The following is an 11,928-nucleotide window of genomic DNA, read 5'->3' as shown; positions in this document are numbered from 1 at the left end:
ACATCTTACAAAAACTCTCCACATTATTGACTTTTTAAAATGTTTCTAGGAATCGTTCTAGATGAATGCTTATTAGCCTTTGTCAGTATGGACTTTTGCAAAGTGTTGCTGTGGCGCAATCAGTTACTGTGTAAGGCTATTAACCAAAAGGTTGGTGGTTCAATCCCACCCAGGGATGTAATTGACCTTGTTATCAGATTTTGGTGATCTTTATGTAGACAAGTCAAAATTTCAAACCCCCTCTTATGGTGTAGGGTACCTGGCCTTCTCTGATGTAATCAGAGTTAGATTTGATTCAGTGATTTTATAAAAACAGCTAGGAAGCACAATTTAGCAGTGGGTTGCTGAGAAAAAGAAATATGCTGGCAAAAAAATCCAATTGAGTGATTAAACAGCTCTTCATTTTCTGGCTTTATTTTTATGCTAACAAATTTGTTCTCTGAAAAGTGTCCACAAAGCCAAGTTTCTGATTAACACCTTTGTAGGGATGGTTTTTCACCTATTACTAAATTAAACTTGCTTCATTGGAAAGGCAGCAAGATGCATCCTCATTTGAATATCTACTGAAATAATACAGGTTGACACCAGGAAACATTAACGCCACTGCATCCTTGCTGCTTTCTCATGTGGAAGTCTGTTTAATGTGAAAACAAGGTGATATCTAATTAGCACACAGGTAAGGAATTAAGAAAATCTTTATTTAAGGGTGAAGATGTTTCTCACAAAATCGTTGCCCCAATGCATCATTGAAATTCAAGCTGGAAAGATGATTTTAATATATCACTTGTACATTTTGTATTGCTCTTCTGGTGACAATGTAGTTTGTTTTTGTCAATTACCATTTTAATAATCGGGTAAAGAAAATTAAGTGGATTTTTGAAAGAAAACAATACTGTCAATATACTATTAAAACAAATGAAAATGGTAAAAGTTATTGTACTTTAAGTAAAAATAAAAGAGCAAAAATATCAATCCCAGTTTTGGATTACTTTAATTAACAAAAAAAAACGCATATAGCAGAGGATAGTTTCAATCTGCCTACCTCTGGGCTATGGACCCAGCATGCTTCCATTACAGTACTCTGCTGCACATGTAATTGCAAGAGATCCTGAAGTACTCACTCATCATGGGAAAGTACCAATGTGTTTCTTCTTTGGTTGATGGAAGAAACATCTTACAAAAACTCTCCAGATTATTGACTATTTAAAGTTTTTCTAGGAAACGTTCTAGATGAATGCTTATTAGCCTTTGTCAGTATGTACTTTTGCAAAGTGTCGCTGTGGCGCAATCAGTTAGTGTGTACGGCTATTAACCAAAAGGTTGGTGGTTCAATCCCACCCAGGGATGTAATTGACCTTGTTATCAGATTTTGGTGATCTTTAAGTAGACAAGTCAAAATTTCAAAAACCCCTGTTATGGTGTAGGGTACCTGGCCTTCTCTGATGTAATCAGAGTTAGATTTGATTCAGTGATTTTATAAAAACAGCTAGGAAGCACAATTTAGCAGCGGTTTGCAGAGAAAAAGAAATATGCTGGCAAAAAAATCCAATTGAGTGATTAAACAGCTCTTCATTTTCTGGCTTTATTTTTATGCTAACAAATTTGTTCTCTGAAAAGTGTCCACAAAGCCAAGTATCTGATTAACATCTTTGTAGGGATGGTTTTTCACCTATTGCTAAATTAAACTTGCTTTATTGGAAAGGCAGCAAGATGCATCCTCATTTCAATATCTACGGAAATAATACAGGTTGACACCAGGAAACTTTAACGCCACTGCATCCTTGCTGCTTTCTCATGTGGAAGTCTGTTTAATGTGAAAACAAGGTGATATCTAATTAGCACACAGGTAAGGAATTAAGAAAATCTTTATTTAAGGGTGAAGATGTTTCTCACAAAATCGTTGCCCCAATGCATCATTGAAATTCAAGCTGGAAAGATGATTTTAATATATCACTTGTACATTTTGTATTGCTCTTCTGGTGACAATGTAGTTTGTTTTTGTCAATTACCATTTTAATAATAGGGTAAAGAAAATTAAGTGGATTTTTGAAAGAAAACAATACTGTCAATATACTATTAAAACAAATTAAAATGGTAAAAGTTATTGTACTTTAAGTAAAAATAAAAGAGCAAAAATATCAATCCCAGTTTTGGATTACTTTAATTAACAAAAAAAAAATGCATATAGCAGAGGATAGTTTCAATCTGCCTACCTCTGGGTTAAGGGGCCCAGCATGCTTCCATTGCAGTACTCTGCTGCACATGTAAGTGCAAGAGATTCTGAAGCACTCACTCATCATGGGAAAGTACCAATGTGTTTCTTCATTGGTTGATGGAAGAAACATCTTACAAAAACTCTCCAGATTATTGACTTTTTAAAGTTTTCTAGGAAACGTTCTAGATGAATGCTTATTAGCCTTTGTCAGTATGGACTTTTGCAAAGTGTCTCTGTGGTGCAATCGGTTAGTGTGTTTGGTTATTAACCAAAGGGTTGGTGGTTCAATCCCACCCAGGGATGTTATTGACCTTGTCATCAGATTTTGGTGATCTTTAAGTAGACAAGTCAAAATTTCAAACCCCCTCTTATGGTGTAGGGTACCTGGCCTACTCTGATGTAATCAGAGTTAGATTTGATTAAGTGATTTTATCAAAAAACAGCTAGGAAGCACAATTTAGCAGTGGTTTGCAGAGAAAATGAAATATGCTGGCAGAAAAATCCAATTGAGTGATTAAACAGCTCTTCATTTTCTGGCTTTATTTTTATGCTAACTAATTTATTCTCTGAAAAGTGTCCACAAAGCCAAGTATCGGATTAACATCTTTGTAGGGATGGTTTTTCACCTATTACTAAATTAAACTTGCTTCATTGGAAAGGCAGCAAGATGCATCCTCATTTCAATATCTACTGAAATAATACAGGTTGACACCAGGAAACATTAACGCCACTGCATCCTTGCTGCTTTCTCATGTGGAAGTCTGTTTAATGTGAAAACAAGGTGATATCTAATTAGCACACAGGTAAGGAATTAAGAAAATCTTTATTTAAGGGTAAGATGTTTCTCACAAAATCGTTGCCCCAATGCATCATTGAAATTCAAGCTGGAAAGATGATTTTAATATATCACTTGTACATTTTGTATTGCTCTTCTGGTGACAATGTAGTTTGTTTTTGTCAATTACCATTTTAATAATCGGGTAAAGAAAATTAAGTGGATTTTTGAAAGAAAACAATACTGTCTATATACTATTAAAACAAATTAAAAAGGTAAAAGTTATTGTACTTTAAGTAAAATAAAAAGAGCAAAAATATCAATCCCAGTTTTGGATTACTTTAATTAACAAAAAAAAAATGCATATAGCAGAGGATAATTTCAATCTGCCTACCTCTGGGTTATGGACCCAGCATGCTTCCATTACAGTACTCTGCTGCACATGTACAGTAAGTGCAAGAGATCCTGAAGCACTCACTCATCATGGGAAAGTACCAATGTGTTTCTTCATTGGTTGATGGAAGAAACATCTTACAAAAACTCTCCAGATTATTGACTATTTAAAGTTTTTCTAGGAAACGTTCTAGATGAATGCTTATTAGCCTTTGTCAGTATGTACTTTCACAAAGTGTCGCTGTAGCGCAATCAGTTAGTGTGTACGGCTATTAACCAAAAAGTTGGTGGTTCAATCCCACCCAGGGACGTAATTGACCTTGTGATCAGATTTTGGTGATATTTAAGTAGACAAGTCAAAATTTCAAACCCTCTCTTATAGTGTAGGGTACCTGGCCTACTCTGATGTAATCAGTTAGATTTGATTAAGTGATTTTATAAAAAAAACAGCTAGGAAGCACAATTTAGCAGTGGGTTGCAGAGAAAAAGAAATATGCTGGCAGAAAAATCCAATTGAGTGATTAAACAGCTCTTCATTTTCTGGCTTTATTTTTATGCTAACAAATTTGTTCTCTGAAAAGAGTCCACAAAGCCAAGTATCTGATTAACACCTTTGTAGGGATGGTTTTTCACCTATTACTAAATTAAACATGCTTCATTGGAAAGGCAGCAAGATGCATCCTCATTTCAATATCTACTGAAATAATACAGGTTGACACCAGGAAACATTAACGCCACTGCATCCTTGCTGCTTTCTCATGTGGAAGTCTGTTTAATGTGAAAACAAGGTGATATCTAATTAGCACACAGGTAAGGAATTAAGAAAATCTTTATTTAAGGGTGAAGAGGTTTCTCACAAAATCGTTGCCCCAATGCATCATTGAAATTCAAGCTGGAAAGATGATTTTAATATATCACTTGTACATTTTGTATTGCTCTTCTGGTGACAATGTAGTTTGTTTTTGTCAATTACCATTTGAATAATAGGGTAAAGAAAATTAAGTGGATTTTTGAAAGAAAACAATACTGTCAATATACTATTAAAACAAATTAAAATAATAAAAGTTATTGTACTTTAAGTAAAAATAAAAGAGCAAAAATATCAATCCCAGTTTTGGATTACTTTAATTAACAAAAAAAAAATGCATATAGCAGAGGATAGTTTCAATCTGCCTACCTCTGGGTTATGGGCCCAGCATGCTTCCATTGCAGTACTCTGCTGCACATGTAAGTGCAAGAGATCCTGAAGCACTCACTCATCATGGGAAAGTACCAATGTGTTTCTTCATTGGTTGATGGAAGAAACATCTTACAAAAACTCTCCAGATTATTGACTTTTTAAAGTTTTTCTAGGAAACGTTCTAGATGAATGCTTATTAGCCTTTGTCAGTATATGCTTTTGCAATGTGTCTCTGTGGCGCAATCAGTTAGCGTGTTCGGTAATTAACCAAAAGGTTGGTGGTTCAATCCTACCCAGGGACGTAATTTACCTTGTTATCAGATTTTGGTGATCTTTAAGTAGACAAGTCAAAATTTCAAACCCCCTCTTATGGTGTAGGGTACCTGGCCTTCTCTGATGTAATCAGAGTTAGATTTGATTAAGTGATTTTATAAAAGAACAGCTAGGAAGCACAACTTAGCAGTGGGTTGCAGAGAAAAAGAAATACGCTTGCAGAAAAATCCAATTGAGTGATTAAACAGCTCTTCATTTTCTGGCTTTATTTTTATGTTAACAAATTTGTTCTCTGAAAAGTGTCCACAAAGCCAAGTATCTGATTAACACCTTTGTAGGGATGGTTTTTCACCTATTACTAAATTAAACTTGCTTCATTGAAAAAGGCAGCAAGTGATGTCATCCAAGCAGTGGGTCAAAGTTGGCTTCATCCCTCGTCTGCTTATGAAAAGAGAAAAGGGATATGCAGGGCATGGCGGCCTTTTGCGACGCTTGGATGACCCCTAGTTCGCAATAAACACCCCCACCCTCCTTCGGTGTGGGGCTCATGTTGGCCATGCCCCAGCCCCTAAAGCATTCAAGCTGATTTCTTGCAGCAGCTGGGTACTGTAACAGCTCCAGAGCTGCTCTGTAAGGCAAGTAAAAGGGTGTGGGCCCTGCAGCACTACCTGTAGTTTGCATTGTGCATTGGAAGGCACAAAGTAAGCAGACGGGAGGAGAAGTCAGGATAGTGCACAAGGTTATAGAAGGGATGGGCTCAAGAAAAGAGAAGTGGAAACAGACAGCATACTAGGCTGGAGAGAGACCTGAGACAAAGAGATCTGAATTATACGAGAGCCGTCCAGGGGAAACACAAATTATGCAGTCAAGTTTCCCACATTTGGGGAAATCGCAAGGGGCAGCACACCCAGAGTGCAATGGGTGAGCCTTGCCCTGGGAGAAGCACCTTCATGATCATAGTATCTCACCTGGCAGGTTAGTAGGAGTTGGGCTAGAGCTGGGGAGGGTCGCTGCTCGGGCACTACCTTTCAAGTGAAGGAGATCCAACTGAGGCAGCACAAGGGAACTCTCAAAAGAAGAACAAGGCTAGAGGAAGATCTGAGACAAAGAAATCTGACTTTTACCAGAGCTGACCAGAGGAAAGCACAAACACAGTCCACCACTACCACAAATAATGCAGTCGAGTTTCCCACATTTGGGGAAATCACAGGGGTCAGCATACCCAGAATGCAATGAATGAACCTCACCCTGGGAGAACAATCTTCATGACAATAGTATCTCCTATGCAAAATAAGTATGATTTGGGATAGATGATACTGGATGTGTACACAACCGCCCACACACCAACCTTGTGTGGACAGAAGTATACACTCTCCGGCGCCAGTACCCGCTGGATCAAGGAGATTTTAGACAATGGCGGAGACTGCTGCTCCTGATACAGGGATAATTGCAATCCCTATATTGAACACAAAAACACAAAAACTACCCACACAGGTGTGACCCTCTGTAGGAAATCAGTAGCGCTGTCCCCACCATTTATCGGAGATAATCAATAAATAATTAAAAAATGGCTAATTACTATTAAATTTTAAAACATATAAATCATATTTTATTAACATATATTGCTGCAGCAAAATTGACATACATAAAAATGCATATTGTGTATAGTGGATGCCTTTAATGTAAATGCTCCACATACACAAATGTATATACTTAATTACGTTTATTCTCTGAGGCTTGGATTTTAATAAGCTGACTTCAAAATGTCCACATAGATTAATGATAGACCAATGAGCTCGGCATTTACGGACACTGCTTGCATGAGTATGTCCTTAATTAATTAATGTCCCGAAAAAGATGTGTGCACACATATATCACTTTGAATGGATAGTTACCATGGGCGATAAGTTTTTCATTCACCTCTTTAGAACAGTCTGTTTAGGACCGTCCCAATTGGAAAGACTCCCTCTGCTGGTGCTTGTCCATTTACTGCAGAATATCTGGAGACAATATCCACGGGAATCCGTCCACAGTGCTCCGGCTCCCTCTGCTGGTGGCTAACCGCAATTGCAGGTGGACTGGCTGTTTTGTCGTAGCCAGAAGCCGGTGATCGTGTAAAACAAGCAGGAGGTGATAGTCACTGCCAGTAGGTCCTTCGAAAACGCGTTTCTCCGCCTTCCCAGTGCGTTCAGCGGCTTCCTCAGTTCGAATGACCATCATCCCAATGAACACTTTATATAGCCCCACTTATTTGAAATTCCCGCGGCCATTCGCGCATGCGCACTCAAACGTGCGTTCCAAGCCTCAGTCTCATTACAAACTTTAAATAGACTCCAGCGGCCATTTTAGCTGGTTAAAACACACGATCCAAGCCTCATTATCACACCCGGAAGTTGCATCCATCGTTCTTATTAACAATATTAGAATCAAGCCTCGTTTTAAAACATAATTATCTACAACTTCATATTCAATTATACTGAACTCTAATGCAATTTGCTCAACAAGATTACGTCACTTAGTTTAATCATAATTAATTTATCATGATTACAAGTAATCCATGTCTTATTTGACAACATCAGTACAAATATGACCGTATTTAAGAACAATATTAATACTAGTCAACACATCCTATTTTATTAGCACAGGTGATAAATATATTAAATATACTGCTCAACAGTATCATTACTCGGAAATAAAAGGGGACTAATTTTGATTATAATTTGTACTTTATAATTTATAATTTAGATCCCCACACGCCATCTTGTGGTTCAAATACATAATTACACCCCTTCGTATTGTTATACATAATCCTGTTATCTCCATCTCCTTAATCCAGCATCATAAGGAACCATATCCTATCCCACCCCCCCATATATTATATGTCAAGAATGATATTTATAAAAATCAAATATTTATATTATAAATATTAAACATTTGAACTTAGATTTTATTTAACTCAACCGTATCATTCAGACCCTGCGGGATCAAGGTTTTTAGGCTAAAGATCCAGAAAGCCTCTTTCTTACATAACCTTTTATACCTATCACCTCCTCTACTGGTTACCGCCACTTGTTCAATTGCCATGATTTGTAGATTATCACTTTTCCCTCCATTGCATTCCAAAATATGGCGGTATAGGTAGGTGTTTCCTACTTTTTTATCTATCTGTCTTTTATGCTCCATGAACCTAACGTGAAGTGCCCGAGTGGTGCGCCCCACGTACTGTGCTCCACAACCACACTGTAAGACGTAGATAACATACATGGATCTACAATTCAGAAAACTTTTTATATTGAATTTCTCTCCCGATACAGATGAGACAAATTGTGTGGTTTTCTTTTTTGTGTGTTTGCATGTTGTACAGTTTAGTCTACCACACTTATGGAACCCTAATGGCGGTTTGGGTATCCATGTATCTATTTGTCCCCCTTGGGCATCTGGAGCCATGGATTTTTCCCCAGGTCTCCTAAAAAAACTTGGAGCTAGTGCGGACTTCAGACTATCTGACTTCCGAAATATTACCTGTTCACTAAGGACTACATTGGAGTTCAACATCTCATCCAACTTGAGAATAGAAAAGTTCTTCTTAATTATCCTCTTGATCTTGTATGCACTAGTATTATACTTAGTTACAAACATTGTTGTCCTATCCGTCATTTTGTTATTTTTCTTTCTAGTATTTTTGCTGGTGGTATCCAATAAATGGTCTCTTTCCATATTTTCCACCTCCTTCCAAGCCTGGTCAAGAACAGATATTGGATACCCCTGCGTAAGAAACGCCCCATAGAGAGATTCCATTTGTTCTCTTGCTCCTTCTTTGGTGGAACAATTCCTTTTTATCCGAAGGAACTGGCCCTTCGGTATATTATCCTTCCATCGTTGTAAATGACTACTTTTGTAATGTAAATATCGGTTTTGATCTACCTCCTTAACAAAAGTATTTGTTATAATGATGTCATTTTCGATCTTAAGTGCTATATCCAAAAAAGTGACCTGTGTGGGGTGGCAGTACCCCGTAAACTTCAAACCATAATTATTGCAATTCAAACTGGCAACAAATTCTTCTGCTGATTCAGTGCTCCCCTCCCAAATGAAAAATAAATCATCAATGAAACGGCCATAAAGAACCAGGCTCGCCCCGAGATCACTGGTCCACACATGTTGTTCCTCGAACCGCCCCATAAACAGGTTGGCGAAACTCGGAGCGAACCTGGTTCCCATGGCCGTCCCCCTAGTCTGTAAATAATATCGTTTATCAAAAATAAAATAATTATGTTCGAGTATAAATCTAATACTCTCCAAAATCAACCACCGCAATTCTTCCCCTATATTAGGGTCTCTTAACAGATAAAATGCCACTGCCTCAATCCCCAACTGGTGCTCAATGTTAGAATATAATGATTCTACATCACATGTGATAAAACAATAAGTTGACTGCCATTTAATATTTTTAATTAAATTTAAAAAATGTGTAGTGTCCTTAATGTGTGATTTTAATTTGACAACATAACCCTGTAAAAAACTGTCTATAAAAAAAGATAAATTGCTGGTCAATGAATCTACCCCCGCAATAATGGGTCTTCCCGGGGGGTTAATTAAAGTTTTATGTACTTTTGGAAGACAATAATACGTGGGAATTACCGGATTATCAGAAAACAAAAAACATTGAGTTTCTCTGGATATAGCACCTAAATCCACTGCCCTATTTAGCAAGATTTTTAATTCCTTTTGAAACTGTGCGGTGGGATTGTGGGTCAGTCTTGAATACAGGTGGACGTTGTTTAATTGTCTATTGGCCTCCGCCAAGTACATCACTGTATCCATTACCACAATCCCACCGCCTTTATCAGCTTGTTTAATAGTCAAGGAGGGATCCCCCCTCAAGATTTTAAGTGCTGATCGTTCCTTAGTACTCAAATTATCCTTTAACGATTGTTTCTCTGATTTTTGGCACATCTCCCTAAATTGTTCTAATGTTGACTTATAGAAGCTCTCAATATAGGGCCCTCTATAAGTCAGCGGGTAAAACTCAGACTTATTTTTAAATCTGTTTGTCCCATTACCATCAAATATTTTAGTATAGTCCTCCTTATTCGACTCATTCGTTGATTCATCTGCCAAGGATTCTAATATATCAACCATTAATTGGTCATCCTGATCCAATATAATGGGATTACCTTCAATACCTTTTTTCTTCATATTTTTCATCGCGAAATATCGCTTTCTACTTAGCGTTCTGATATATCTATTAAGATCAACGAATAGATCGAATAAGTTGGGTTTTTGGGCGGGAGCAAAGTTTAAGCCCTTTTCAAGCAATCTCAGTTGATCTGGACCCAACTTTTTTGAGGACAAATTAAAAACCCCTTTTCCCTTCACTTTAATTTCATGTTTTTTACTTGACCTACTCTTTTTTCCTCTCTTTCCTCTGGCTCTTGTTCTCTTTGCCTTTTTCCGGACCACCCTGTTCCTTCGTACTTTCTTTGTGGACGGTTTTGGAATCTGTGGCTGTCCTCCAAAAAATTATTTGTGCCACCATGGGTGTTCGACTGTTGCCTATTCTTCCCTCCCATATCTACCCAATCATCCCTTCCAGAGTCTCTTCTACTCCACTTGGAATATGGGGCTGGGGATTTGACACTATTTTGTTGGAATAAATTATCATGCCTATTCCTATAGGTATTTGGTTCCCAATTCCCCTCATCCTGATTCCTAAAACTCCTGGAATCTCTCCGATCAATTGGGGTTCTTGGTCCCCTGTAATGACCTAATCTATGTTCAAGATTTTGTCTGGGTCCTAATTCCCTTTTAGAGGGTTTTTGGTCATAGATGTTGTCCCTCCTTCTATTGTAAGTGTGAACCTCTCCCTTTTGATAGTCTAATTTATCCCGATTTAGTTTGTTGTTTTTTCTGAAGACTAAGGTTTTTTCAAAATCCTCCACCTTACGATTTACTCTCAGATCTCTTTCATTGAATCCTTCGTCTTCAGAAAAAGATTTCAACAAATCCTGGGTCTTTTCAATTTCCTTCTGTATCACACTAACTTTGTCTTCCCTAAATCTGACAAGCAATTTCATAAGGTTTATGGAACAATTATCTAGTAATTTATTCCATTCCTCTGAAAACTGCTTGTCCTCTTTAAACGTAGAGGTCTTTAAAATCCTCAATCCCCTGGGTATCAAACCTTGATCTAAATATTTCTGTAAGGACACCTGGTCCCACCAGTGCCTTGTTTCCTCTATACATAGATTTTCTAGTCTATTGAATAAACCATGCATATCCTCCAAATTCTCATCCCTCTCCATAATTTGTATATCTTCCCCCCCTCTTAAATACACATTGCGTCTTTCCAATCGTTCAGCTATGCACTTAAGCGCTGCCATATCAATGGTTCCCCAAGTTACCTGCTGCCCGAGATGCAATTACCTAAGACAATCAAATCAAAGAATAAATGATACTGGATGTGTACACAACCGCCCACACACCAACCTTGTGTGGACAGAAGTATACACTCTCCGGCGCCAGTACCCGCTGGATCAAGGAGATTTTAGACAATGGCGGAGACTGCTGCTCCTGATACAGGGATAATTGCAATCCCTATATTGAACAAAAAAACACAAAAACTACCCACACAGGTGTGACCCTCTGTAGGAAATCAGTAGCGCTGTCCCCACCATTTATCGGAGATAATCAATAAATAATTAAAAAATGGCTAATTACTATTAAATTTTAAAACATATAAATCATATTTTATTAACATATATTGCTGCAGCAAAATTGACATACATAAAAATGCATATTGTGTATAGTGGATGCCTTTAATGTAAATGCTCCACATACACAAATGTATATACTTAATTACGTTTATTCTCTGAGGCTTGGATTTTAATAAGCTGACTTCAAAATGTCCACATAGATTAATGATAGACCAATGAGCTCGGCATTTACGGACACTGCTTGCATGAGTATGTCCTTAATTAATTAATGTCCCGAAAAAGATGTGTGCACACATATATCACTTTGAATGGATAGTTACCATGGGCGATAAGTTTTTCATTCACCTCTTTAGAACAGTCTGTTTAGGACCGTCCC

The 11,928-nt window shown here is 37.5% G+C and overlaps 2 non-coding genes across 2 annotated transcripts; both read right to left on the bottom strand.

The window, feature by feature from the left end:
- Positions 1–5,655: 5,655 nt before the first annotated feature.
- LOC135003639 (U1 spliceosomal RNA) lies at positions 5,656–5,819 on the bottom strand. The gene has a single exon (XR_010204638.1). It is a non-coding gene; the product is annotated as a U1 spliceosomal RNA (small nuclear RNA).
- Positions 5,820–5,970: 151 nt separating this feature from the next.
- LOC135003619 (U1 spliceosomal RNA) lies at positions 5,971–6,134 on the bottom strand. Its single transcript, XR_010204619.1, has one exon. It is a non-coding gene; the product is annotated as a U1 spliceosomal RNA (small nuclear RNA).
- Positions 6,135–11,928: the final 5,794 nt, after the last annotated feature.

Source organism: Pseudophryne corroboree, unplaced genomic scaffold (assembly GCF_028390025.1).
Source record: "Pseudophryne corroboree isolate aPseCor3 unplaced genomic scaffold, aPseCor3.hap2 scaffold_1892, whole genome shotgun sequence".
In the NCBI taxonomy this organism is placed as follows: Eukaryota; Metazoa; Chordata; class Amphibia; order Anura; family Myobatrachidae; genus Pseudophryne; species Pseudophryne corroboree.
The sequence above is the reverse complement of the archived record's forward strand: the minus strand, read 5'-3'. Positions and strand labels throughout refer to the sequence as shown.